This window comes from Jaculus jaculus, chromosome 5 (genome assembly GCF_020740685.1).
Source record: "Jaculus jaculus isolate mJacJac1 chromosome 5, mJacJac1.mat.Y.cur, whole genome shotgun sequence".
Lineage (NCBI taxonomy): Eukaryota > Metazoa > Chordata > Mammalia > Rodentia > Dipodidae > Jaculus > Jaculus jaculus.
The window spans coordinates 37,701,893-37,727,955 of record NC_059106.1 but is presented as its reverse complement, the minus strand read 5'-3'; the positions used below and the strand labels follow the sequence as shown (position 1 = coordinate 37,727,955).

The window sequence follows — 26,063 nt, the reverse complement described above, 5'->3', positions numbered from 1 at the left end:
CAGCTGAGGACCTTAAGGCTGGCTCAGGGCTAGGGCAGGGGCTGAGTATGACCCCTCCATCTCCCTGGGACTTTCCCATCCCAGCTTCCTGTTTCCAATCACTGATATATTCCCCAGCTGAAAATATGACTTAAATATGCCATGCTTTGAAAAGGCAGATAAAGAGTAAACACTAAAACCACAAAAACAGGTCTGGGAAGAGGATAGTAACCACTGCAACAGTAAACCACAGCTGTGTGGGAGATGGGCCTGTTTGTGAGCTGCTGCCAGTACTAGCTCCCACACAGCCTTTCTGACCTTCCTCACAGTCAGTCCATTACTAGAAGACCAGGGAGTGTCCCTGTGTAACCATATCACCAAACAGGATGCAGAAAAACACACAGCAAAGGAATGACTAAGGAGAGCTGACCCACACAGGGGAGTCATTCAAGCCCCTTATCTTGAAGCATTCAGGATGGTCAGAAATCATAGAAGCTGGTACCCTATGGGAAGTAACTATAGTCACAATGGGGACCTTTGCTGTACAAGTCAGTAATGGGACAGAAGATGTGACATACCAGCTTTGCTGGGGACTAACCTGGGTCATAGCCACCAGATGGCAACTTGGATGAAAGTTGGAAGAGAAAAACTGTGAAGTTGGACATGGTATCACATACCTGAAATTCTAGTACTTGGCTGGCCTGAAACAGGAGGACTGCCATTGAGTTTGAGGCCATCCTGGGATGCATAGCAAGACCCTGAGTTTGATTCCCAGCACCCATGTGAAAATGCTAGGCATGATGGCATATGGCTATGGTGCCAGTGGTGGGAAGTTGGAGACAGAATTTCTGTGGTTCAGTGGCTAGCTAGTTTAGCTGAACTGATGAGCTCCAGGTTCAGTGAAAGACTGTATTAAAAATATATATATATATATATATATTTTGCCAGGCATGGTGGTACATACCTTTAATCCCAGCACTCGGGAGGCAGAGATAGGGTCACCATGAGTTCAAGGCCACCCTGATATCACATAGTGAATTTCAGGTCAGCCTGAGCTATACTGAGACCCTGCCTCGTAGAAACAAAACAAAACAAAAATAAAGATAGACAGACAGAAAGAAAACCAGGAAGAAGGTATTTACACAGAGTGACATCTGTGCCATTGTTAAGGTTACATCTTACTGACAATTCTGATAATGTCTCGTCCATTTTTTTTTTTGTCTTTTTTGAGGCAAGCATGACAGACTGGCCTTTTTTTTAAATGTGAGAGAGAGGGAGAGAGAGAGAGAATTGGCGTGCCAGGGCCTCAAGCCACTGTCATTGAACTCCAGACACAGGCATCACTCATGTACATGTATAGCCTTGCATGCTTGTGTCACCTTGTGTGTCAGGCTTACATGAGATCTGGAGAGTTGAACATGGGTCCTTAGGCTTCACAGGCAAGTGCCTTAACCACCAAGCTATCTCTCCAACCCTTGTTTTTTTTTTAAAAAAATTTTTAAATTTAATTTTATTAACATTTTCCATGATTATAAAAAAAATCCCATGGTAATACCCTCCTTCCTCCTCCCCCCACTTTCCCCTTTGACATTCCATTCTCCATCATATTATCTCCCCCCCCTTTTTTTTTTTTGAGGTAGGGTCTCACTTTGGCCAAGGCTGACCTGGCACTCACTCTGTTGTTCCAGACTGGCCTTGAACTCATGGCAATTCTCCTACCTGCCTCCTGAGTGCTGTGATTGAAGGCATGTGCCACCACACCTGGCATGTCTCATCTGTTGTACAAGATCTACAAAAACAGGTATAGAGCATGCCAGATACTACCATGCCATTTGGTGAACAGCTTTAGAAATGTATTTCTGGATCTTCATAGTGAAAGATAATTTAAACCTATCATTTCTAGTGATAGTAACTGTGCTAATTTTTAGACCTTGTCTGCTCATCTGCTGTTTTAACTTTTATCTCCTCTTGCTTATAGTCAGCTCCACTCAGATTGTCCTATGACAACCTAATTCCATATACCTGGATCCCCTTGATCACCCTCCAAGGCCTGAAAGTCTACAAGAATGGGAACCCTGAGGAGCCCCAATTTACTCCCAACCTCTGGCAGTACACCCAGGAAGAGCCAGGCAGAGATCCCTGAGCTTCATCAGCCCCACCTGGGGGAACATACCTTCCAAGCACCATTCCCAGCAGACAGCTGGATCTGTGAGGCCTTCATTGCAGAGGTTGGGGGATGGTGGTGGTGGTGTCTGTGCTGCCTTCTGGGACAGCAGTAAAATGAATTCTGTAAGAGCCCCTTCACCATAAGGAGAGGAGGAACAGCAAGGCTCACAGTGCTGTGAGACAACTGGGGTGGCTCTTTTCAGAAGGAAAATCCTGCTGTGGACAGGCAGCACTAAGGCTGGATCGCATGGGCCCCCTGCTGGACAGCCTTATCACTACACAGTGTCTGAAGAGGCCCTGGCCAAATTTCACTGCAAAGTCTGCCCAGGGTTGAGCCTCTCCGAAGAAAGAACTGGATTTACCCAGGCATGGTGCATGCCTCTAATCTCAGCACTCAGGAGGCAGAGGTAGGAGGATCACTGTGAGTTCGAGGCCACCCTGAGTCTACATAGTGAATTCCAGAATTCCAGATCAGCCTGGGCTAGAGTGAGACCCTACCTTGAAAAATGAAAAACACACAAAAAAGAAAGAATTGATTTACTCTCTCCAAGGAACAGGAATGGAAGGCAGGTGTGACAGTCAATATCATTAACTTGACAGGAACTAGAATGACCTAGGAGACAAACCCCTGAGCATGCCTGTGGGGGATTTTCTAGACCAGGTTGAATGAGGTAAGGAGACTCAATCCAACTCTGGACAACATATATATAGCAATATATATATAGCAGGGGCCTGGGACTGAATAAAGAGGGGAAAGTGCGCTGAACACCAGCATTCGTCTCTCTTTGCTTTCTGAATACAGACACAACGTGACGGTTTGCCTCATGCTCCTGCTACCACACCTTCTCTGCCATAATGGACTGTAGCCTCAAGCTGTTGTTACATGAGCAATGAGTAAGGAAACTAATATAGTACGCAAACAGAGTCAGGTTGAGGAATCACATTTCAGGGTCTTAAAGTGAAAAAAAATCTAAAGCAAAAAAAAAAAAAGGTTTTGAACTGGAAACTGTGTGCAACAGGTCAGCAGGTACAGGAATCTGATGCTCCCTTCTACCCACTGTGATCAAGCAGGGGGTATAGGAGGAGGGGCCACCTCTGGGTCCCAAGAATCCCTGGCCCAAAGTACACTCAGAAGTGTTCTTTTGTCATCAAATACCATCAATAAGCATAAAAAAATGACCCCCATCTGAGAGTGGTGGCACATGGCCTTTAGTCCTAGCACTTGGGAGGCAGAGGTAGGAGAACTGTCATTAGTTCAAGGCCACCCTGAGACTACTTAGTGAATTCCAGGTCAGTCTGGGCTATAGCGAGACTACCTCGGAAAACAAAAATTACAAAACAACAACAATGGGCTGGAGAGATGGCTTGGCAGCTAAGGCCTGCAAAGCCAAAGAACCCAGGTTTGATTCCCAAGTACCCATGTAAGTCAGATACACAAGGTGGTACATGTGTCTGGAGTTTGTTTGCAGTGACTAGAGGCCCTGGTGTTCCTGTTCTCTCTCTCCCTCTTTTTCTTTTTCTCAAATAAATATTTTACAAAATGACCCTGAGAAAGGTTTGGGCTCGGGCTACATTCCAGGGTTGAGCTCATCACTTATAATAACATTATAATGTGTTGTGATGCAAATTAAGTCTTGGAAATGGCCAAGATGCTAATTTCATAATTTCTACAGAAAGTTGTATTGCACTATCTCCCCAGCCTATGTATATTTACTTCAAAATAGCCCACTGCTAACAAATTCATGCCAAGTACAGCTCATATACACATAGAGAACAAACATACACAATATCCTGATGCCTAAAACATACCACTGCCAACCTCTGTGTGGCTACTGGACTGGACTCTACCCTCAAACCTAAAGGCCAAGGCTAGAGCTCAGGAGCTCGAATCTGTGGGCCACAATGAGGCCAGCAATGGCCAGGATATGGGGCAGAGTGGCACAAGCAAGACCATGATGGTGAAGTGCTGTCAAAAGGAGCTCCCATTGTGAATGTGACACTGCAGGAACAGTGATGCAGCAACGATCAGCCTCACTCTCCATCCAAGGATGACCAGCAAAAGCTCAAAAATCCAAAAGCCATGTGGAGGAGGGAGCCGTGAGCAGGCACCCTTGTTATCACACCCTGAATGCTTTCTGATTCCTTGGGAGCTATACAGAAAGCAAGGCCTACAGCTCAGCTTGCTGATGTCTTACTAGAGTCAAAAATTGGGGCCCAGACATTTATACAATGGAGTTCTACTCAGCTGTAAAGAAAAATGAAGTTAATGAAATTTGCAGAAAAATGGATGGATCTGCAAAAGGATTATACTAAGTGAGGTAACCCAGGCCCAGAAAGCCAAGCACCACATGTTCTCTCTCATATGTGGATCCTAGCTACAGATGACTGGGCTTCTGCGTGAGAATGAAAATACTTAGTAGCAGAGGCCAGTAAGTTAAAAAGGAGACATAAAGGGTAGAGAAAGGAAGGGAGGAGGATACTTAATAGGTTGATATTGTATATATGTAATTACAATGATTGTAATGGGGAGGTAATATGATGGAGAATGGAATTTCAAATGGGAAAGTGTGGGGGTGGGGAGGGAGGGAATTACCATGGGATATATTTTATAATCATGGAAAATGTTAATAAAAATTAAAAAAAAAATTGGGGCCCAGACATTTATACAATGGAGTTCTACTCAGCGGTAAAGAAAAATGAAGTTAATGAAATTTGCAGAAAAATGGATGGATCTGCAAAAGGATTATACTAAGTGAGGTAACCCAGGCCCAGAAAGCCAAGCGCCACATGTTCTCCCTCATATGTGGATCCTAGCTACAGATGATTGGGTTTCCGTGTGAGAAGGAAAAAACTCAGTAGCAGAGGCCAGTAAGTTAAAAAGGAGATATAAAGGGAAGAGAAAGGAAGGGAAGAAGGTACTTAATAGGTTGGTATTGTATATATGTAAGTAGAATGACTGAGATGGGGAGGGGATATGATGGTGAATGGAATTTCAAAGGGGAAAGTGGGGGGGGGGGAGAGGGTATTACCATGGGATATTTTTTATAATCATGGAAAATGTTAATAAAAATTGAGAAAAATAAATAAATAAATAAATAAATAAATAAATAAAATGGGGCCCAGGGCTATCAAGACAAACCTAAAGAACTGCCTCAGTCAGCTGGATACTACAGCAGAGCTTACCTCTCAACAGCTCTGCAGGCTGAAGGTCTGAGAGCAGGTGCTGACAGAGCCAGGCTCAAGATAGGCCTCTCACTGGCTTTCAGGCAGCTGCATTCTTACTGTGTCCTTCACAGTAGATAGTGAGGCTGAGAGCAAGATCTCTGGAGTCTTCCTGTGAAGACACTAATCTCACCTTGGGTTCCTATCACCACGACCCTCATGTCACATAGGCCTTGCTTCTAGTCACTCTACAACAAGGTCCCCAAAATTCATGTCCTCACATACAAAATACATTCATTCCGTCCTGCCAGCCCCGCAAAGTCTCAACTTTCCCCTATGTTACTGCTGGAGCCTAAAGTGCTCAGTCTCTGAAATATCATGGCTTAGGCAACAAAGATTTGTATCAGCCCCATTCCAAAGGGAGCCCCTGAAAAGAAGGAAGTGACAGACCCCAGGAAGGTCTAAGACCCAGCAAGGCAAATCCCTAAGATATTAAGGATGAAGACAACCAGGAGCAGTTTTCTGGAAAAACAGAGTTATACAGCAACAACCTTAAACTCTAGCATGTAGCCTAAAGCATTGCTGAAGCCTAAACTGCACAAGTTCAGGACAAGAATCCACAGAACCAGGCAGAAAGCAGGTGCTAAAATTAAAAAAAAAAAAAAAAATGAAGCAAAAGCCAGGCAAAGTTTTACCAACTCATAGCACTGGGGGGGCGGGGGGCAAGGCTAGGAATGGAGGTCCTGGAAAATCCTAATCTTTCTCCATCCAAACCAGAAGAGACACACTTGCATTAAAGGTGACATGAGAAACTGACTAGACCCAAGTGTGTCAAGGGTCCTATCCCAGCCTTTCCAGCAGAGCAGCTACTGTTCACATGGAGACCACCAGGAGGCAGGAAAACAGGAGCAGGTGGCCAAACAGTGAATAGAAAGCCATACCAAGGAATTCAGATGTCTAAAAATATACTTCAAAAGATAGATGAAATGAGAGAATTTCAATAGTAAATTCTAAGTATATAAAAAATCAAATGGAAATTCTAAAAGTGAAAAATAGAGTAACTGAAATTAATAATTTAAGAGACAGATGAGCTGAAATAAGAGCTGTCAGTAAGAAAAACCAGAGTGTACTGAGCTCTGTGGCATACAGTTATAGTGCCAGCATCTAAGAAGCTGAGCAGGAAGAGGATGAGTTCTAACCCATAGAAAAGGAAGCCAAGGAATGGGAATACTGTCTACCTGGAGCCCAAAGTCAGGTGGGAAACAACCATCACATAGGAAGAAGAAGGAAGGTACTTTCCACACAAATAAAAACATAATTAGTTGTCAGCAAAGTATAGTTTAAAAAAAAATCCCTCCCTCCCCCACTTCTCTGGGCAGAAGGAAAATTGCTGTAGAGACAGCACAGCCAAGCAAGAAGAATACGAGGACATCAGAAGGAAGATGGGGGCACAGGGGTGAACGCTGCTAAAAGCAGTGCTGAAGCTTTGACTATTTTTTTTGTATCCTTTTTTTATTATTTTTTCTCAATTTTTATTAACATTTTTCATGATTATAAAAAATATCCCATGGTAATATCCTCCCCCCCACTTTCCCCTTTGAAAGTCCATTCTCCATCATATCCCCTCCCCATCTCAACAAGTCTCTCTTTTATTTTGATGTCGTGATCTTTCCCTCCTCTTATTATGGTCTTGTGTAGGTAGTGTCAGGCACTATGAGGCCATGGATATCAAGGCCATTTTATGTCTGGAGGGAGACGCTTTGACTTTAGATATACTTTATATATACTAGGAGACACACATTGGTTAGGTAGAATTGAATTGTTATAGGGTCTTTAATATTCTATTTACGTTATATTCTAAAGATATGTTTTATAATTTCTAATGCTTATTAAAATAATTTTTTGAGACAAGATCTCATGTATCCTAGTATGTCCTCCAACTTACTATGTAACCACAGATGACCTTGAAGTCTGACTTCTGTTTCTACCTCCCAAATTCTGGGATTATAGGCATGGGCTACCATGCCTGGTTAATGCAGTGCTAGGGCTCCAACCCCAGGCTTCATGCATTCTAAGAAAGTACTTTACCAACCTAGCAACATTCCCAGCCTACAGTTTTTTTAAAGCATTATTTAACAAATCTAATAATAAGGAGGAAATGGAATAAAACCCTTGATTAAACTAAAAGAAAGAAAATGGGCAAAAGAAAGAACAGGTGGAACAACAGGATGTCAGAGTAGACATCAGTGTGGCACCAAGGGTAAATGGACCAAATGCTTCAGTAGAGGACACAGACTGCTAGGCAAGAACAGATGCCAGCTGCTGCTGCTTAGAGCCACATACAGAATATGGCACTGCAAGGATGAAGTATAATCTGTCTCTCTACTGCGGGCTCTGTATCCAAGGATGTAGCAACCACAGATGGAAAATATCAAACAACAAGCCACTTTTTTGCTGACAACCTAGACTTGATCTGAAGTCTAGGTTACATACAAACACTACATACAGCATTTCATACATGGGATCTGAGCACCTGCATATTTATTCACTGAGGAGGAGGGAGGAAGGTAGAGAAAATCCCCTGCAGACACTTAGGGATAATTGCAAAAGGAAGGGAAAACAGACCCAGACCACATAAACAGTAAGATCCCTTTCCTCACTCTACCTGGAGCTGGGATAGTTAAACTATTATTGGATAAGTGACTTTAAGAATAGTGCAGAAGAGATGGCTTAGCAGTTACGGCACTTGCCTATGAAGCCAAAGGACCCAGTTTCAATTCCCCAGCACTCATGTAAGCCAAATGCACAAGGCAGTGCATATGTCTGGAGTTCATGTGCAGTGGCTGAAGGCCCTGGTGTGCCCTCCCTCCCTCTCTCTCTTACACACACACACACACACACACACACACACACACACACAAGTAAAATAAAAAATGGAGGGGGGAATGAATATAAATGGGCACACCAGGGTCTCCTTCCACTGCAAACAAACTTCAGATGCACTTCGGGCAGCTGGCTTTACATGGGTACTGGGGAACTGAACCTGGGCCGCAGGCTTTGCCAGCAAGCACCTTTAACTACTGAGCCATCTCTTCAACCCTAGTCAATACTTTTTCATCTTGAAGACTGACATTTCATGAGGATTAAAGTGCTCATCAAGAGGAAGACATGGAAATTGGGTTTGGTGATGCATGCTTATAAGCCCAGGACACAAGAGGTTGAGGCAGGAGGATCATGAGGTCTAGACTAGCCTCAACTATTACAAAGTGAAGACCCTTCAAAATTTATAGATTCAAAAAAGGAAACAAGTTAACAGAGATAGACACATCCAAATTATTCAGAGGAAAAACTAGCAGGGTTAAAGATAGCTAGTAGAATGGAGGAAAGGTGAACAATTAAGGATTTAAAGTATGAATCCTCCAAACAACAGAAAACAGCAAACAGGTAGGGCACAGGAATGCACACCTATAGCCCAGAACTTGACAGGCTAATGTGGAGACTTGGGAGTTTAAGGTTAGCCCAATTTTGAAAAGAAAAAAAAGATAGGACAACAACAAAAATTAAGCCCAAGGAATGTAGAAAAAATAATAAAGAACAGAGCAGAAGTCAATGACATAGAAACAAATGCAGAGGAAAATTAGAAACCTCTATATTTGGCTATTTAAAAAGATAAATAAATTTGACCCAGGTTCAATTTCCCCAGAACCCATATAAGCCAGATGCATGGTGGCTCATGTGTCTGCAATTCATTTGCAGTGGCTAGAGGCTCTTGTGTACCTATTCTCTCTCTCAAATAAACAAATAAAAAAAAATTAAAAAGTGATAAAATAGGTCAGGTGTGGTGGTGCATGCCTTTAATCTCAGCCCTAGGGAGGCAGAGGTAGGAGAACTCTAAGTTCAAGGCCACCCTAAGACTACACAGTGAGTTCCAGGTCAGCCAGGGCTAGAGTGAGACCCTATCCTGAAAAAGAAGTAACAAAACAAGTAAACAAAATCTGAAAAGTTGACTTTCATTTGAAAAACTAACCTACAATAAAAAAAAAAAATCTGGGCTGGAGAGATGGCTTAGCGGTTAAGCGCTTGCCTGTGAAGCCTAAGGACCCCGGTTCGAGGCTCGGTTCCCCAGGTCCCACGTTAGCCAGATGCACAAGGGGGCGCACGCGTCTGGAGTTCGTCTGCAGTGGCTGGAAGCCCTGGCGTGCCCATTCTCTCTCTCCCTCTATCTGTCTTTCTCTCTGTGTCTGTCGCTCTCAAATAAATAAATAAATAATTTAAAAAAAAAATCTGCCAGGCGTAGTAGTGCATGTCTTTAATCCCAGTACTAGGGAGGCAGAAGTAGGAGGACTGCTGTGAGTTCAAGGCCAGCCTGAGACAACATAGTGAATTCCAGATCAGCCTAGGTCATAACGAGATCCTACTTGGAAAAACTGAAACAAAACAAAAGAACATCCAAAGTACTCTCCAGTTTCATATGACATCACGGGTGAATTCATCTAAAGCAAGCAGCACATTGAACCACATGCCATCTTCCCAGCCTGGATCTCTGTTAATTTTATGATTAGCATGCCTAAAAAGTAAACTTTTTTAAAAATTTATTTTTATTTATTTATTTGACAGCAACAGACAAAGAGGCAGATAGAGAAAGAGAGAGAATGGGAGCGCCTCCAACACTTGAAATGAACTCCAGAAATGTGCACCCCTTGTGCATCTGGCTAACATAGGTCCTGGGGAATCGAGGCTCGAACCAGGGTCCTTAGGCTTTACAGGCAAACGCTTAACCACTAAGCCATCTCTCCAGCCCAAAAGTTAACTTTTTTTTTTTTTTTTTTTTGAGGTAGGGTCTCACTCTAGCCCCGGCTGACCTGGAATTCACTATGTAGTCTCAGGGTGTCCTCAAATTCACAGTGATCCTTCTACCTCTGCCTCCCAAGTGCTGGGATTAAAGGCATGCACCACCATACCCAGCTAAACTTTTGACATTACAAAAAAGGAAAACTACAATCTTTCTGTAAGCAAAGTTTCAAAAATACCCAAAAGGCTTCACAGTTAAAAATGCTGTTTACAAAGCCTACTGGCCCAGGTTCAATTACCCAGCCATCTACATAAAGCCAAACAGGCATTTGTTTGCAGTGGCAATGGACCCTCGTGCACACTCAAATAAAAAAAAAATTTAAAAACCCACTCAATACAATATTAGCAAATCGACTACTAAAGTATGAAAGGGACAATGCATTGTGGCCCAGTCAGCTTCGCACTGGAAACCAGTTCCTATAATTCACTGTATTAGTAGAAAAAAATCCTATCATGTCAACTAAAAAGAAAGCAGGTGATAAAACTCAGTATCATTTATGACAACTTTCACCAAGGAATAGAATCTCAAAATAAATAAATAGAAAAATAGACCCTTCTTCATTGATAATAAGGATTTACAAAAGTAGAAATTCTGCTAACAATAATCTTCAATGGTATAAGCTTTTCCCTGAAATCAGGCACAAGAGGATATATACTAGTTATCATCAGTCCTGCCCATGTTTGTTTTTTTTTTTAAATAAAAAGTGTTACGGCAACAAGGCAAAAGGCAAGGAAAGGGAGGAACAAAACTGTCATTTGAGTGCTGGGTGTGGTAGTGCAGGCCTTCAATCCCAGCACTTGGAAGGTAAATATAAGAGGATTGTTGTGAGTTCAAGGCCACCCTGAGACTACATAGTAAATTCCAGGTCAGCCTGGACTAGAGCGAGACCCTACCTTGGAAAAAAAAAAAACAAACCGTCATTTGTTGATGGAATGACAATATACATAGGAAACATGATGGAACCCACAGACTGACAAGCACAACAGATCTGTGAAGGTCACAAGTGGTTAACATGAAACAATGAAGTGTTTTCCACACATCTCTATGGACAACAAATAGAAAACAGAATTTTGAAAGTAAAATAAATTTAAAAAATCACAAATTACCACAGAATCAGTCTAATACAAAAATGTTAGAAACAATTAATGAAGAACTAAGTCTACATTTATGGATTGACACCTTAGTATTATAAAGGTATCAATCCTCCCATGTTGGTACATAAATTCATATGCAATACAAATAAGCTTTTTGTTTTTTTGTTTTTATTTTATTTATTTATTTATTTTTGGATTTTCAAAGTAGGGTCTTGCAATAACCCAGGCAGACTTGGAATTCACTATGTAGTCTTAAGCTGTCTTCAAACTCATGGCAATCCTCCTACCTCTGCCTCCCAACTGCTAGAATTAAAGGTGTGCACCATGACACCTGGCTCCTTTTTAATATTACCTTATTTGTGTGTGTGAGAAAAATTGGCAGATAGAGAATGGGTGTGCCAGGGCCTCCAGCTTCTGCTAACAAACTCCAGACGCATGCACCACCATGTGCATCTGGCTTATGTGGGTCCTGGGGAATTGAACCTTGGTCCTTTGGCTTTGAAGACAAGCACCTTAACTATTAAGTTCTCTCTCTAGCCCAATTATTATTATTTTTTAAATAATCTTTTTAGACAGAGAAAGAGCAATCGAGAGAGAGGGAAAGAGAGAATTGGCGTGCCAGGGCCTCAGCTACTACAATCCAACTCCAGACACTTGCACCACCTAGTGGGCATGTGCAACCTTACACTTGCCTCAATTTTGTGAGTCTGGTTTATGTGGGATCTGGAGAGTTGAACATGGGTCCTTAAACTTCACAGGCAAACACCTTAACTACTAAGCCATCTCTCCATCCCTTTTGTTTTGATTTTTAGGCAGTGGGAGCTTAGACAGGGTCTCCATGCAGCTCAGGGTGGCCTCAAACTTGCTATGTAGCTGATGCTGACCTTGAACTTTTTTTTGTTATTTTTTTAAATTTTTTTATTATTATTTATTTATTTATTTGAGAGCAACAGACACAGAGAGAAAGACAGATAGAGGGAGAGAGAGAGAATGGGCACGCCAGGGCTTCCAGCCTCTGCAGACGAACTCCAGACGCGTGCGCCCCCTTGTGCATCTGGCTAACGTGGGACCTGGGGAACCGAGCCTTGAACCGAGGTCCTTAGGCTTCACAGGCAAGCGCTTAACTGCTAAGCCATCTCTCCAGCCCTGTTGTTGTTATTTTTAAGGTAGGGTTTCACTCTAGCACAAACTGACCTGGAATTTACTATGTAGTCTCAGAGTGGCCTTGAACTCATGGCTATCCTCCTACCTCTGCCTCATGAGTGCTGGGATTAAAGGTGTGAACCACCATGCCCGGCTGACCTTGAATTCTTGATCCTCCTACCTCCACCTCTCAACTGCTGGGATTACAGGTATGCAACACTATACCCAAATTCTAAATAAAACGTTTTGTTTTAATTAGTTAATTAAATTAATTAATTGTTGTGCTGGGGATGGAACCCAGGGCTTTATGTGTTTTAGACAAGTACTCTCCCACTGAACTATATCCTCATTTAGTCTTTTTAAAATTTATAAGCCAGGTAGTAGTTAAGGCACTTGCCTGAAAAGCCAAAGGACTCAGTACCCATGTAAAGTCAGATGCACAAGGCGGTGCATGCATTTGGAGTTCATTTGCAGTGGCCAGAGGCCCTAGCATGACCATTCTCTCTCTCTCTCAAATAATAAATAGATAAAAATTTTTAAAAAGTTAATAACCTAGGGCTGGAAAGATGGCTTAGTGGTTAAAGAGCTTGCCTATGAAGTCTATGTTCTCGTGTAAGCCAGATGCACATGGCAGCGCATGCATCTGAAGTTTGTTTGCAGTGGCTAGAGGCCCTGGCACACCCATTCTATCTGTTTCCCTCTGTCTCATTCATAAATAAATAAATAAATAAAATTTAATTAAAAACTAATGAGATAATTACAAATGTATAGAACTGTAAAAGATGAACAACAAACACAATCTTGAAGAAAAATAAAACTGGAAGACTTTACAAGTTTAGATATAATGGGTGACTGATGATAAAGCTTAAGTAATTAAGCCAGTGTAGTATGGGTGAATAGAGTCAGAGATCCTACAGACTTCATTCATGGCAGGTCCACTGAACTGCATGGGAAAGGATGCCCTTAGTAAATAGTCTCTGGGGACCGATCCTGATCTCTACCTCACATCTTACAGAAAATTCACTTATATCATTTGGAGAACTTACTAAAGCTTGCAGGGTAGGGCATGGAGATATCTACAGGACCCTGGGCTATGGAACTGTGGTGCTTTCAATGGATGTCCTCCAATAGATTCAGAAGTTTTATTAAAGCTTCTTGGATTTCCAGCTGTCTGGATGGAAGAGGTATTTGGGGTGGATCTGGGATTTCCAGCTAAAAATATGCGAAGTGTCTGAGTTTTTCCTACAGTCCCTAGAGTGTGCTTGCTTATGGTATTGGTGGTGGTATTTCTCTCTGTGTGGACCTGTGAAAGTGGGCCAGCTTCTTCTGCCATCATGGAACTTCCCCTAAATCTGTAAGCTTCAATAAATCCCTTTTCCCATAACTGTGCCTGGTTTGGAAGTTCATTCCAGCAACTGAAGCTCACTACAACAGAGACATTTCTTCAACAGGATACTAGAAACACTGATTATAAAGATTTCATTTTCTGTTAATCCAAAGCTATAGCTAGAATGAAAGACAAGCTACTGAATAAGGAAAGATAAATAAGCAAAGCCTTCATCTCCAAAATATATAGAGTACCTATGTACCAATAAAAATGATTGTGTTAGAGTTGAAGAGATAGTTCAGTAGTAAAAAACACTTGCTTGCAAAGTGTGATGACCTGGGTTCAATTACCCATCACCCACATAAAGCCAGATGCACAAAGTAGTGCATGCATCTGGAGTTCCTTTGTAGTGGCAAGAGGTCCTGGCATGCCCATTCTTTCTCTCTCCTTGAAAATAAAATTTAAAAAATATTGTAAAAATGATTACATTAGCTAAACTATTTTCAAATAGCTATTAAGTAAAAATTATAGGAAGCTATAATCTCAACATGTTGGAAGGGAAAACCAAAAGTTCAAGGTCAGCCTGGGCTACATATGGTGAGACCCTGTCTCTAAACCAAATAAAATAAAATAAAATTTAAAAATAAAACAAAATAGGGCTGGAGAGATGGCTTAGCGGTTAAGGCATTTGCCTGTAAAGCCAAAGGACCCAGGTTTGATTCCCCAGGACCCATGTAAGCCAGATGTATAAGGTGGCACATGCATCTGTAATTCCTTTGAGGCAGCTGGAGGCCCTGGTGTTCCATCCTCTCTCTGCCCCTTTCTCCCTCTCTCAAATAAATAAATAAAAACAAAATATTTTTTAAAATAAGACAAAGTAAGTCAGGTGTGGTGGTGCCTTTAATCCGCACTCGGGAAGTAGAAGTAGGAGGACTGCCATGAGTTCGAGGCTACCCCGAGACTACATAGTGAATTACAGGTCAGCCTGGGCTAGAATAAGACCCTACCTTGAAAAACCAAAAATAAAAAAAAAGAAGGTTGCTACATCGGACCCCAACAGAACAGATTGAAAATCAGAAGGAAATACCTAGTGCTAAAGTTCTAGCTGGAAAATTAAGCCATCCTCTTAAGCACCAAGGAACCAACAGTGACAACAGTCAGCTTCAACTGAAGCAGCAAAGAAATTTCTTCTGCTGTTATCCTTTATCAGAGTGACCTGAACTAATCTGATGTTTACCAGTCTGCTCTTTTGTTCTGTCTCCATGTCCTCACTATACAAGAAGTAACTTAGAAATGACAATTACATCTTCTGTTGAGCTCTGAGGAATACATACTTTCTCATGCTGCAGGATTCCAGAAAGGCAAGTAGTCAATTAAGATCTCTGGAACTTGATGTCAGCCTGGGATACATAACAAGATTCTGCCTCAGAAAACCTCAGCTGCTGGAAACAGAGGTCATTGGTAGACTGTGGAGTGCTTGCCTAGCATGCATAAATCCCTAGGTTTAATACACACACACACACACACACACACACACACACACACACACACAATCTAAAAACCACATGAATCCAGGTCTTGCCAGTTAGAACTGAGGCCCCTTGAAGGACCAGGTAGGCTCTGGCCTTGGAGCTGCCAATGTCACTAGAGGAGGACTAGTCTAGGGGCAAGAGGGCCAGTACAAGAGTGACCTTCAACTCCCTGGCCAGTAGTGACTCCAAATGGCAATTCCGATTCATTAAACAAATACACACACACAATCAAAACTGTAATCCATCAAAACAAAAAACAAACAAACAAACAAAAAATAAAAACAAAAACCAGCCAGGTGTGGTGGCATACACCTTTAATCTCAGTGCTCAGAAGGCAGAGGTAGGAGGATTGCCATGAGTTCCCTGAGACTACATAATGAATTCCAGGTCAGCCTGGGCTAGAGTAAAACCCTACTTCAAAATAACAACAACAAAACACAACAAAACTGTAACTCCAGAGTATTTTAAGGACCTTTTCTTTTGTCCCTTTGCTGGGCATTTGGCTGATCAAAGTAGCTGGTCATTGGGGCTAGAGAGATGTCTTAGCAGTTAAGGCCTGTGAAGCCTAAGGACCCAGGCTCAATTCTCCAGATCCCATGTAAGCCAGATGCAGGTGGCACATGCATCTGGAATTTGCTTGCAGTGGCTAGAGGCCCTGGCATGCCTATTGTCTCTGTCCAATAAATAAATGAATAAAATTTAAAAAGCAGGTCAAAATAAAGAATGAAGATGTGTCCACAGCTCCCAAGCCAGGGAAAGAAAGCAGAGCAGAGTGTCTGGGTTGGCCCAGGAGTGGAGTCAGGCCAAAGCTACCAAAGTTTGGGATGTCTCTGGAGCTCAGGGCTTCTTCCACTGTTTTATTTAACTTCACAATGACAAGCACATATAGGCCATCAAGGACTTTCTGGGCACCTGGCCACCTGCTCAGTCATGCTGCTTGTGGCTTCTGTGCATGGTGCAGGGTCTCAGCTTTAACACACTGGCTCACGTCCACCTTCCCCCCACATACATTGTGTTTTAAGAGCAATTTAGGAGATTGAGCAAAGCCCACTTTCCCTTCTTGTAGACTCCAGAATCCTATGTGGCCATCACCATGTCCCAGATCCAGGTAACAGTTGTGGGGACATGCAAACAGGATTGTGTGACTGCTTTACTGGAAGAGCCTAATATGTAAGAGAGATCTGCACAATCAGTGATGGAAAACTTCTCACCTCTGAGCCAGCCAAGGTGACAGCAAGGCAGTAATGGTGAGGCTAGCACATCCAATGCAGGCTCCCCTTCTGATCAGACACCACTGTCTTTCCTCCAACACAATTTTTCCACTGGTGAGAATGCTGGTAGACAGATGGCTGCACAGGGGTTGAGTGTACACACACACACACACACACACACACACACACACACACACACGTGTGGTGATACACTGGAAGTCTGACTGATGACAGAAAGATGAAAAGAAACAATGGGTTTGGTTTTTTGTTTGTCTTAAAAGTTTTTTGTTTTGTTTTGTGTTTTTGTTTTTGGTGCTGGGCCATGAAGAAGGTAAGCAAATCTCCTAGCACTAAGCCACACCCCACCAACAAGGTCTTAGGATAGGACATCGGTATTCCCTGCATCAGGAGCATGATAACTTGGTGGGATTGTAACCAAAGCATTCCTAGTGTCCAAATAGGTGTCACCCCAAGGAACAGCGATGTGAATGGCTCTCATACCACTAACCCCTAAGTGAGGACATGGAAATCTCCTGCAAAGGTAGGGGTTAAGATCCCAATGCTTGGACCCATTTGGCCTGACTTTCCCATCAGGGAGGAAGCCCTGCTCCCCATGATGGATTTGTTCACTCAGGTTTCTGCTGGGGTGGCCAGAGAGGAGGCAGTGTGGGTCAGCATACAGTAATTTGTCTGGGCTCCATTCCTATGAGCAACACAATACCCGAAGCCCATGGACCTAAGCAGAGACAATCTAGGGAGGCCAGAACCTGACAGCTAGGACTGACACCAGTTCCAAACTGGTGTCTCTGGGCTTTGGCAGAGCTGGAAGAACCTTGCTCTCAGTTTTGGCATCAATGTTCTTATTAGTGTGAGCACTGTACCTGGTCGGGATTTTTCAGGGGCCTACAGTGGTCCTTTGGCTCCTGGTGACTTCAGGGGTTGGAGAGGTGACCATCTGAGAAGTGATGGATGGCATCAAGTACATGTAAGAGTAGAGAGATGAAAGATGAAGGAAGCACCTTGGAGGCAGGATTGTAGACAGAACCAGTTCTGGGTAAGGAGACACTGTCTCCTATGCCCCAGCCAATGATGAAGGCCATTAGTTTGTTTTTTTCAAGGTAGGGTCTCACTCTAGCCCAGGCTGACCTGGAAATCACTTTGTAGTCTCAGGGTGGCCTCAAACTCACTCACAGCAACCCTCTTCCTCCCTGGGATTAAAGGCATGTGCCACCAGACCTGGCAAGGCCATCAATTTTGCTGATAAGCCTATCTGGGTTTGGCCCTGATCTCTCTCCAAACCAAAGTCAGGGTAGCTGCTTCCACTGTCTCTTTCCAGCTCCTGATGGACTCCATAAAATATGAGCCATTAGGCCAGGTGTGGTGGCACATGCCTTTAATCCTAGCACTCAGGAGGGAGTTGCTGTGAGTTCAAGGCCAGCCTGAGGCTACAGAGTAAGTGTCAGGTCAGTATGGGCTAGAGTGAGACCATACCTCAACCTCCTGCCCCCCCCCCAAAAAAACCCATCTGCCATTAATACAACTGGCTTCTGAATCTGGGCCCACCCCAACCCCAACCCCAAGCAAGAGACTGGTCTGTAAATATAGAAAGAGCCAAACCTCATCCACAGGGCTACGGGAGAGCTCACACTGATTCCCTCACTGCAGTGCTCCATAACACCAAGAGCACGTTTGCCCCTCATCCACCTCAACCTTTGCCACTTTGTCCACACCAACTGCAGATGCTCCAGAAAACCCAGCACAAAGTTAGGCCCAGTGGGTCTCTATCTTGCAACATTCAGCAAAACCACCCACAAGTCCCTTATTGCCTTGGCCTCATCTCTCATCCATTCAAGTTATTAGGATGCCAGGCCCAGTACTCAGAAGAATGAGAAAGTTGCCCAGTTTTCAGGAGCACCAAGGTCAATGTCTGGTTCCAGGAACAAGGGACATACTTGTGGGAAATAGGGAGGCAGGCTGTTTTCCTCTGCCAAGAGCAAGATAGGCTTTCTGGAGGAGGAATGAGTATCCAAAGAGGAAGCCAAGAAGAGAAATTGGGGGAGAAAGGTGGAGGACCACGCTGAGTGGGGCCTGATCTGAGGAGGACATGATGTGTCTAGAGAGCAAAAGAACTCACATAGTGCCATTTCTGATGCCCTCTCCAAAGCTCTACTGAAATGCAGGTCCTCTGACCTCAGAACTTCTATAGATATAGCAAAAGGCTAGTCTCTCAACAGTCATAAGTTCTGATGTCTGATGCAAGGGACTTCGTGGCTTACTCCTACCTACTTAGCTGGTGCATGAGGATACACAACTCAGAATATGGCAATCTGGTAATGTTGAGGGAGGATTCACAGACATCCCCAGAAGCCCTACCTCTAAGGGTTCACCCCAAAGAACTCCTTGGCAAAAGACTTGCTCCATGTCTTCCAAGATTCCCCAGGACAGCTGTCTATTATAGAAAATGAGGGAAGGACCTCATACTCATTAACTAGCCTAGTGCGCCATGTCCCATAGGAGTGGGAGCTTGCATGCTACAGGGTCCACAGAGCAGAATGTGACCTGAATCAAAAGGGGGAGGGAGGCAGTGCCCATGCAGGGTGCATGGCTAGGGAATGCACAGCTGGGCATGGGGAAGCTATCTCATCAGTGGAGCAGCTAAGGAAAGGAGCCAGCTATGAGCAGCAGCACCCTGAGGTGAGGCTTCGTCTCATGAAGGGAACAGCCAGCCTCGAAGCCCTAAAAGCCACATGACTCTGTTTCTAGGACATTTTGAACATGCCAGAGTTACAGAGGTGGAGAGAAGTAGTGTTTGTTGGGGTGAGGGACAGTAGGTAGAGTGTGGTGGCATTAAGGGATAGTAGGAGGAGAATCCCTGTGGGGATGGGACAGTTCCGTGCATTGACTGGTTACACAAATCACATGTGATGACACAGACTGACATACATGATAGTGATTTTCAGGTTTTGCCACACCGCAGTTATCACCAGACACTTGAGCTATGAATGAAGGGCAAACAAATCTTAGCCCAAAGCTGCTCTCTTCTCTCAGAAGCAGCACCTGTCTCCCTCTCCACACTCAGCTGCCCACACGCATCTGTTTATTCACATAGACTTGCCCATACTTACTTATCTGTGAGGACCTACCCCAGCCTGCTAACCATATCTGGAGCCTGCCTCTCCTCTTGGACCCTCTGCAGTGACTGTCCTTCACCAAGCGGGGAAACAGTATGCCCCCAGGCTATTGCTGTATCCTGTCCCATGCAGCTCTAGGCTATTTCCTGTTCCATACCTCTGATCACGCTGCTTTTACCCATGTAACCTTTCTCTGGGGAAAACCTGGTATCTTCCTCCTAATTCCCATCTCCAGCCACACTGGCTGCCCTGGGTTACTAGCTATCTGAGATGGTCTTCCTCATCACTTCCTTCTCTCAGATCCCAGATGTGGACCCCTTTGTGGAGAGCATGGCCTCCCCAAAAATACTCACTCCACAACCCTTCCCCACCACCTGTCAGCTCAGTGCTGCTCCCAGGTATTCATTTTCTCCCCCAAGACACAAATTCCTTGAGGTCAGGTGATACATCTGGCCCTTAAGCCACACACAGCCAGCTTGAGGCCTAAACATAGCCCCAAGATCTAGGTGACTTTTGATTAAAAGAGCTCATGTCAGCTGGGTGTGGTGGCACACGCCTTTAATCCTAGCACTCAGGAGGCAGAGGTAGAAGGATCACAGAAGTTTGAGGCCACCCTGAGACTACATAGTGAATTCCAGCTTGGGCTAGAGTGAGACCCTACCTCAAAAACAAACAACAACAACAACAAAAAAAAAAAAAGAAAGAAAGAAAGAAAGAAAGAAAGAAAGAAAGAAAGAAAGAAAGAAAGAAAGAAGAAAAACCTTACCTCATCCCCTATACCTCAAGGCTAGGTACCAGAGTCCACCTGGCCACCAACTGTGGCCTCCTTCCAGCTCTTCAGAGCTAGGTTTCAGTGGAAGAGGTCAGAGCTTGTCCCCACCTTTGATGCTTTGCTAACAGTTTTTGAGCTCCACCCTGACTCTCCAGTTCCACATTATGATCAAGGCTGGGGCTCTCCACTCTGGAGCTAGGAGGTCAAACCCTGAAACACCAGGCCTACTCTCTCAAGCTGCCTTGGGTCAGCTTAGAAACCTTTGCTGTCTCCAGAAAACCTTAGTATACAAGGAGAAACAATAATAACCCTTCCCTCTCACTGTGTATACCTCATTGATTGTCAACATCATCCCAGAGCCAATGCTAGATAGGGCCTGTCCCCAGATCTGTGGTGATCTTGGGATGAAAATGCAACTTGGTGCCCAGTCCAGGTGTTGCTCAAATGAGGTACCACCCTCATGCCCTTCCTCCTGTCATCTGGAGTTGAATGCCAACTGTGAACCCCATAGAGAAGAGCCATGCCACCTACTCAGGTGCTCTGACATTTACATGATAGTCCCATCTTCCCTTCTAGATCTTCTTAATGGCAGAAAATGTATCTGCACCTCCATTTTCACAGTGTTTTTCAATTAACATGTACTACATAGATGTCCAGCCCCTCATATCTCCTGCCTGGTTGCAAAAGGCTCCAGCCTTACTGAAGACATTACATGCTTTGGCTACAGAGTGCTTAAAGCACCCTCCTTACTGGGTAGCTGTCAGTGTTGGAAAGCGCTCTGTGCAGACTGCTGAGGGAGAAAAACCATAAACAATCTTAACCAGCATGGATCCTGCAAATTCCACAACTGGCCAGTCAGGCAAGATGTACTTACTGGTACAACAGTAGCACAACTACTATGGGGGTAAACAACTGCACTCTAATTGAATTTGAGGCCTGCTCCATGGGAGGGAATTCATGTCTGGTATTGAAAACTTAAATCAAAAGCCTGTGGCTTGGGAGGTCATAATATCCTAAGGGGGAAGCTACTATTGTTTTTGGCTAAATGGATATGTCATAGCCATCAAATTTCTTTTTTTCTTTCTTTTTTTTTCGAGGCAGGGTCTCACTCTAGCCCAGGCTGACCTGGAATTCATTATGGAGTCTCATGGTGGCCTCAAACTCACAGTGATCCTCCTACCTCTGTCTCCCAAGTGTCTAGCTCCAAATTTCCCTCTAAATATTTATGCTTATGCCCATAAGCTGCTCTCACCTTTGGTTAAAGAAGCTTCTTTTCTCCCTTCTTTTAACTTTTTTTGTTAACTTTATTTTTGTTTATTTGAGAGAGAAAGAGGCAGAGAGAGGGAAAGAGGGGATGGGCGCGCCAGGGTCTCTAGCCACTGTAAATGAACTCCAGAAGCAAGAGCCCCCTTGGGCATCTGGCTTATGTGGGTCCTAGGAAATCTAACCAAGGTCCTTTGGCTTTGCAGGCAAATGCCTTAACTGCTAAGCCAACCCTCCAGTCCCCCTTTTTTCTCATTTCTTCCAAGGCAGGGTCCCACTCTAGCCCAGGCTGACCTGGAATTCACTATGCAGTCTCAGGGTGGCCTCAAACTCACTGTGATCCTCCTACCTCTGCCTCCTGAGTGCTGGGATCAAAGCATGCGCCACCACACCTGGCTCTTTCTTTCTTTTTAATATAAGCAAGTTATTTATTTATTTACTTATTTGAGAAAGAGAGAGCGAAAGAGGAAGATAGAGAGAGAGTGTGGGCCTCTAGCCACTGCAAGCAAACTTCAGGCTTATGTGCCACCTTGTGCATTTGGCTCTATGTGGGTACTGGGGAAGAGAACCTGGGTCCTTTGGCTTTGCTGGTAAGCACTTTAACACTGAGCCATCTCTCCAGCCCAAAGATGTTTCTTTTTGCAGCTAGAAGTGAATACTGGGGGGAGTCAAAACTCATCAAAGTGCAAAGAGTAAGTGATTGTTGAGGTCTCAGCACTAAATGAGACATATGTGTCCTCCAAGACTCAGGAAAAATTGTAGAAGAGGGTCAGAAAGAATGTAAGCACCACCAAATAGGACTACCTTCTGGACATGAAGTGGCCGCTCCACTTGTAAAAGTATTTTATTTTGCAAGAGGAAAGAAAGACGGAGGGAGGGAGAGAATGAGAATGGGTGCAGCAGGGCCTCTAGCTGCTGCAAACTCCAGATGAATATGCCACTTTGTGTATCTGTACGTGGGTACTGGGGAATTGAACCTGTGTCATTAGGCTTTGCAGGTAAGTATCTTAACATTTGACCTATTTCTCTAGCCCCTGGCCATTGCATTTATGATCTCATAGTGACAAATGTGACCTGAAGAAGACCTGCATATTAGGTCAATTATCATTTCACTATGGATAAAGAAAGAGGGCAAAAAAAAAAAAAAAAAAACACCACACACCCATCAACATAGAAGGTTTTGTTGGAAAGAAGATAATCAGTGGAAGGGGGATAAAAGAAGAGAGGAAAAAAAGAAGGTAATGGGAGGGGGTTATGATCAAAATACATGAGTACATGTATGTGAATTGCAAAAAGGGGGAAGACTACATCTGTTTGTTTCCAAGATGCTCTAGCTGCTGGAATGGACATCCAGAGAATACAGCTACAAAACTGTCATGAAGTCAAGGATTTACTTATCACATTGAATAAATAAATAATAAAAATGAAATATAAAAAGGGCTGGAGAGATGGCTTAGCAGTTTAAGGCACTTGCCTGCAAAGCCTAAGGACTGGAGTTCAATTCCCCAGTACCCACATAATGACAGATGCACAAGGTGGTGCATGCATCTGGAGTTTGTTTGTAGTGGCTAAAGACCCTGACATGGCTATTTTCTCTCTTTCTATTAGCCTTTCTCCCTGTGTCAAATAAATAAATAAACAAAAATGAAAAGTTTATCACATTGATGTTGAGATGGTTGGAGTGCTAGCCACTCAGCTTGGAGATACTCACCAGCAAACCTTTGTCAGTTGACACAGCAAACTTGTGTGGCTCAGAAAAGTGAAACCACTCCCATTACAAGACCCCAGTCATGCTCTTCCATTTCACCAGCACAAACCCCTCTTTATGAGAAACAATACCTCTCCACCCCCTGGTTAGGAAAAGAACACAAGGGGAGGTCACACAGCCCCTAGGGATTGGTGGACTCTTTAGTAAGATGGGAGACTGTATATATATTTTTTCCAAGGTAGGGTCTCATTCTAGCTCAGGCTGACATGGAATTCACTCTGTACTCTCAGGGTAGTCTGGAACTCACACCACTCCTCCTACCTCTGCCTCCTGAGGGCTGGGATTAAAGGTGTGCACCACCACATTCAGCAAGACTGCATTTTTATAATTTCTTTCCTATAAGGTGATGTACAGTAGAAAAAATATTCACTCAGTTGTCAGTAATCTTTAAGTGTCCAAAAGAACACAAAAATTGGGAGGCCTTAGAAAACTCTAGCAAATAACAAACAAACAACAACAAGAAAAACTCAAGCCAGGCATGATGGCATAATGCCTTTAATCCCAGCATTCAGGAGACAAAGGTAGGAGGATCTCTGAGGCATGCCTGGGACTAGAGAAAGAGAGAGAGAGTTCCAGGACAGCCTTGGCTAGAGTAAAACCCTACCTCAGGGAAAAGAAAAAAAAGCTCAAGCAAAAACCTGAGGAAAAAATGCAAAATCCTACATCAGAGCCTAGGGATGTGTCTAGAAGGGTTAGAGACATTCAACTCAAGCTAGTGTGTCCCACCTGACAAACAGCCCTGAGGTACCTCCACATGTCGGGAGGTCAAATGAGAATGGAGAGGAAGAGGAGGGACAGGAAGGAAACTGGACTGGTATCCAAAGCCTTATCCACAACCCTCCCTTGTGAGAACAGCCATTCCATTCCACAGATGGTGGCCATCCCCAGGTGACATTCATGAGTCATCATTAGCATGTACTGATCCACCTATGTGTCTGTTAAGCAATCTGCTTTGTCTATCATATACCCTCAGTGTATCTTTGTATATTCATCTGTCCACAGTGTATCTATCTCTATCCAATCTATGTTTATGTATCATCTATCTACAATGTATCCACTATAACTCACAATGTATCTCTGCCATGTATCTATTATCTATCGACAATGTATCCATCTACATGCAATGTATTTCTGCTAAGTATCTATCATTCAACCATAATGCAAAAAGCACAAGGGTAGTAGCACAGTAGACAAGACACATCCACCTCAGTCCAAACCCCTCAGCCTGGCTAAGCCTCAGGCTTGTGTCATGGCATAGAGTCCCCGCTTCATGGAGTCCCAGTCTATTGGGGCCAAAGGACAATATCCAAAGCAAATAAGCACATTTCTTCAGGGAATGAAGGAGCCGGGACCAGAGAAGGAGACTCTCACTAGCAGATGCCAAGTGCTAGACCACCCACCAATAAGCTAGGTTTAGGAGAATTGAAATCCAGTGAACCTGCCACCTTGGGCCCTGGGTCCCAGTGGTTGACAAAGGGCAAACTTAGTAGATGTCCATGGCTCATTGAGGAATGAATGAATTATGAGATTCAGTGAGTGAACAGGTAAATCAGCAAGAGCCCCTTCCTTGGAGTGTCTCTTGGTGTTTGACAAAGTCAAGATGTAAAAAGGGAGGTGGATGGGAAGAGGGGGATGGGAGCAACAGTGAGGCCACTAGGGACTCAGAAGGACACCCACTGGTTTCCCTTCATAGAGTTGGCTTGTCTAGTGCATGCTTTTAGGTACCTTAAGTGACATGTATGATTTAACCTGCTTTGAGGAGAATCGCTATGAGTTCAAGGCCATGCTGAGACTGATTACATACAGAATTCCAGGCCAGCCTGGGTGAGATCCCTACCTCAAAAAACAAAAAAACAAACAACAAAACAAAAATCAAAAACAGTTTTGGAACTGAACAAAGAAAAGAAGCTGAATCATACTAAAATGAAGGCCACCCTCTGTGATCTCTGGACCCACCCAGAAACCACTTCCTCAGCTAAGCTTGCTAAGGGTGCTGCCTCGGGGTGCAGTCCCCCAAAGGTATGGGGATACCAAAGCATCTCTAGATACCTGTAGTAGACACTTGAGCTAGTTAGCCTATGGTCAAGAAAGGGGCAAATGCTGAGGACAGATGCTGTTCTGAGAAGATCACAGGGCCATGCTTTTCCCTTAGCTCTATCTCTACTCAAGTCAGATTTGCCCACCTGCTGTACTCCCAGAGAGCTTTCTGGCTCCTGATCTGGGACTCTTCACAAAGGTCCCCACAGAGCACAGACTCTACTTTCTGTTTGCCTTTCTCAGAGGGAACTGGAGATGCAAATCAGCAGTAAGCTCTTCTGTTATTGTCATTGTGGTCACTGCCCACAGGACCTGACTCCTGGGAGCTAGTGTCCAAACAAGGCCCCGTGAGGAAAGGCCACTTATGCCTTGGGAACAAGACCTGGACCTCACAAGCCATAGACAGGATGGAGGAAAGGGCCACCAGGTGGGGCTGCTAAACAGGGATAGAGCAGAGGTCTGATCAGCAGCCTGGTGACCACTGGGCAAGCAGTGCAACACAGCATGAATGTTGCTGCCTTGGTGAAACCCTCAGCAACCCTAGATCTCCATCCCACCCAATAGGTCTCTTCATGTGGCCAACTGTGAAATAAACTCAGCAAAACAACCTCTACTGTAAAATAAAA

The 26,063-nt window shown here is 44.0% G+C and overlaps 1 protein-coding gene across 5 annotated transcripts in view; it reads right to left on the bottom strand.

Annotated features, from left to right (window-relative positions):
* The window catches only part of Prkcz (protein kinase C zeta), a 145,783-nt gene that overhangs the window by 58,611 nt on the left and 61,109 nt on the right, over positions 1 to 26,063 (bottom strand). The gene's annotated exons all lie outside the window — the stretch shown is intronic.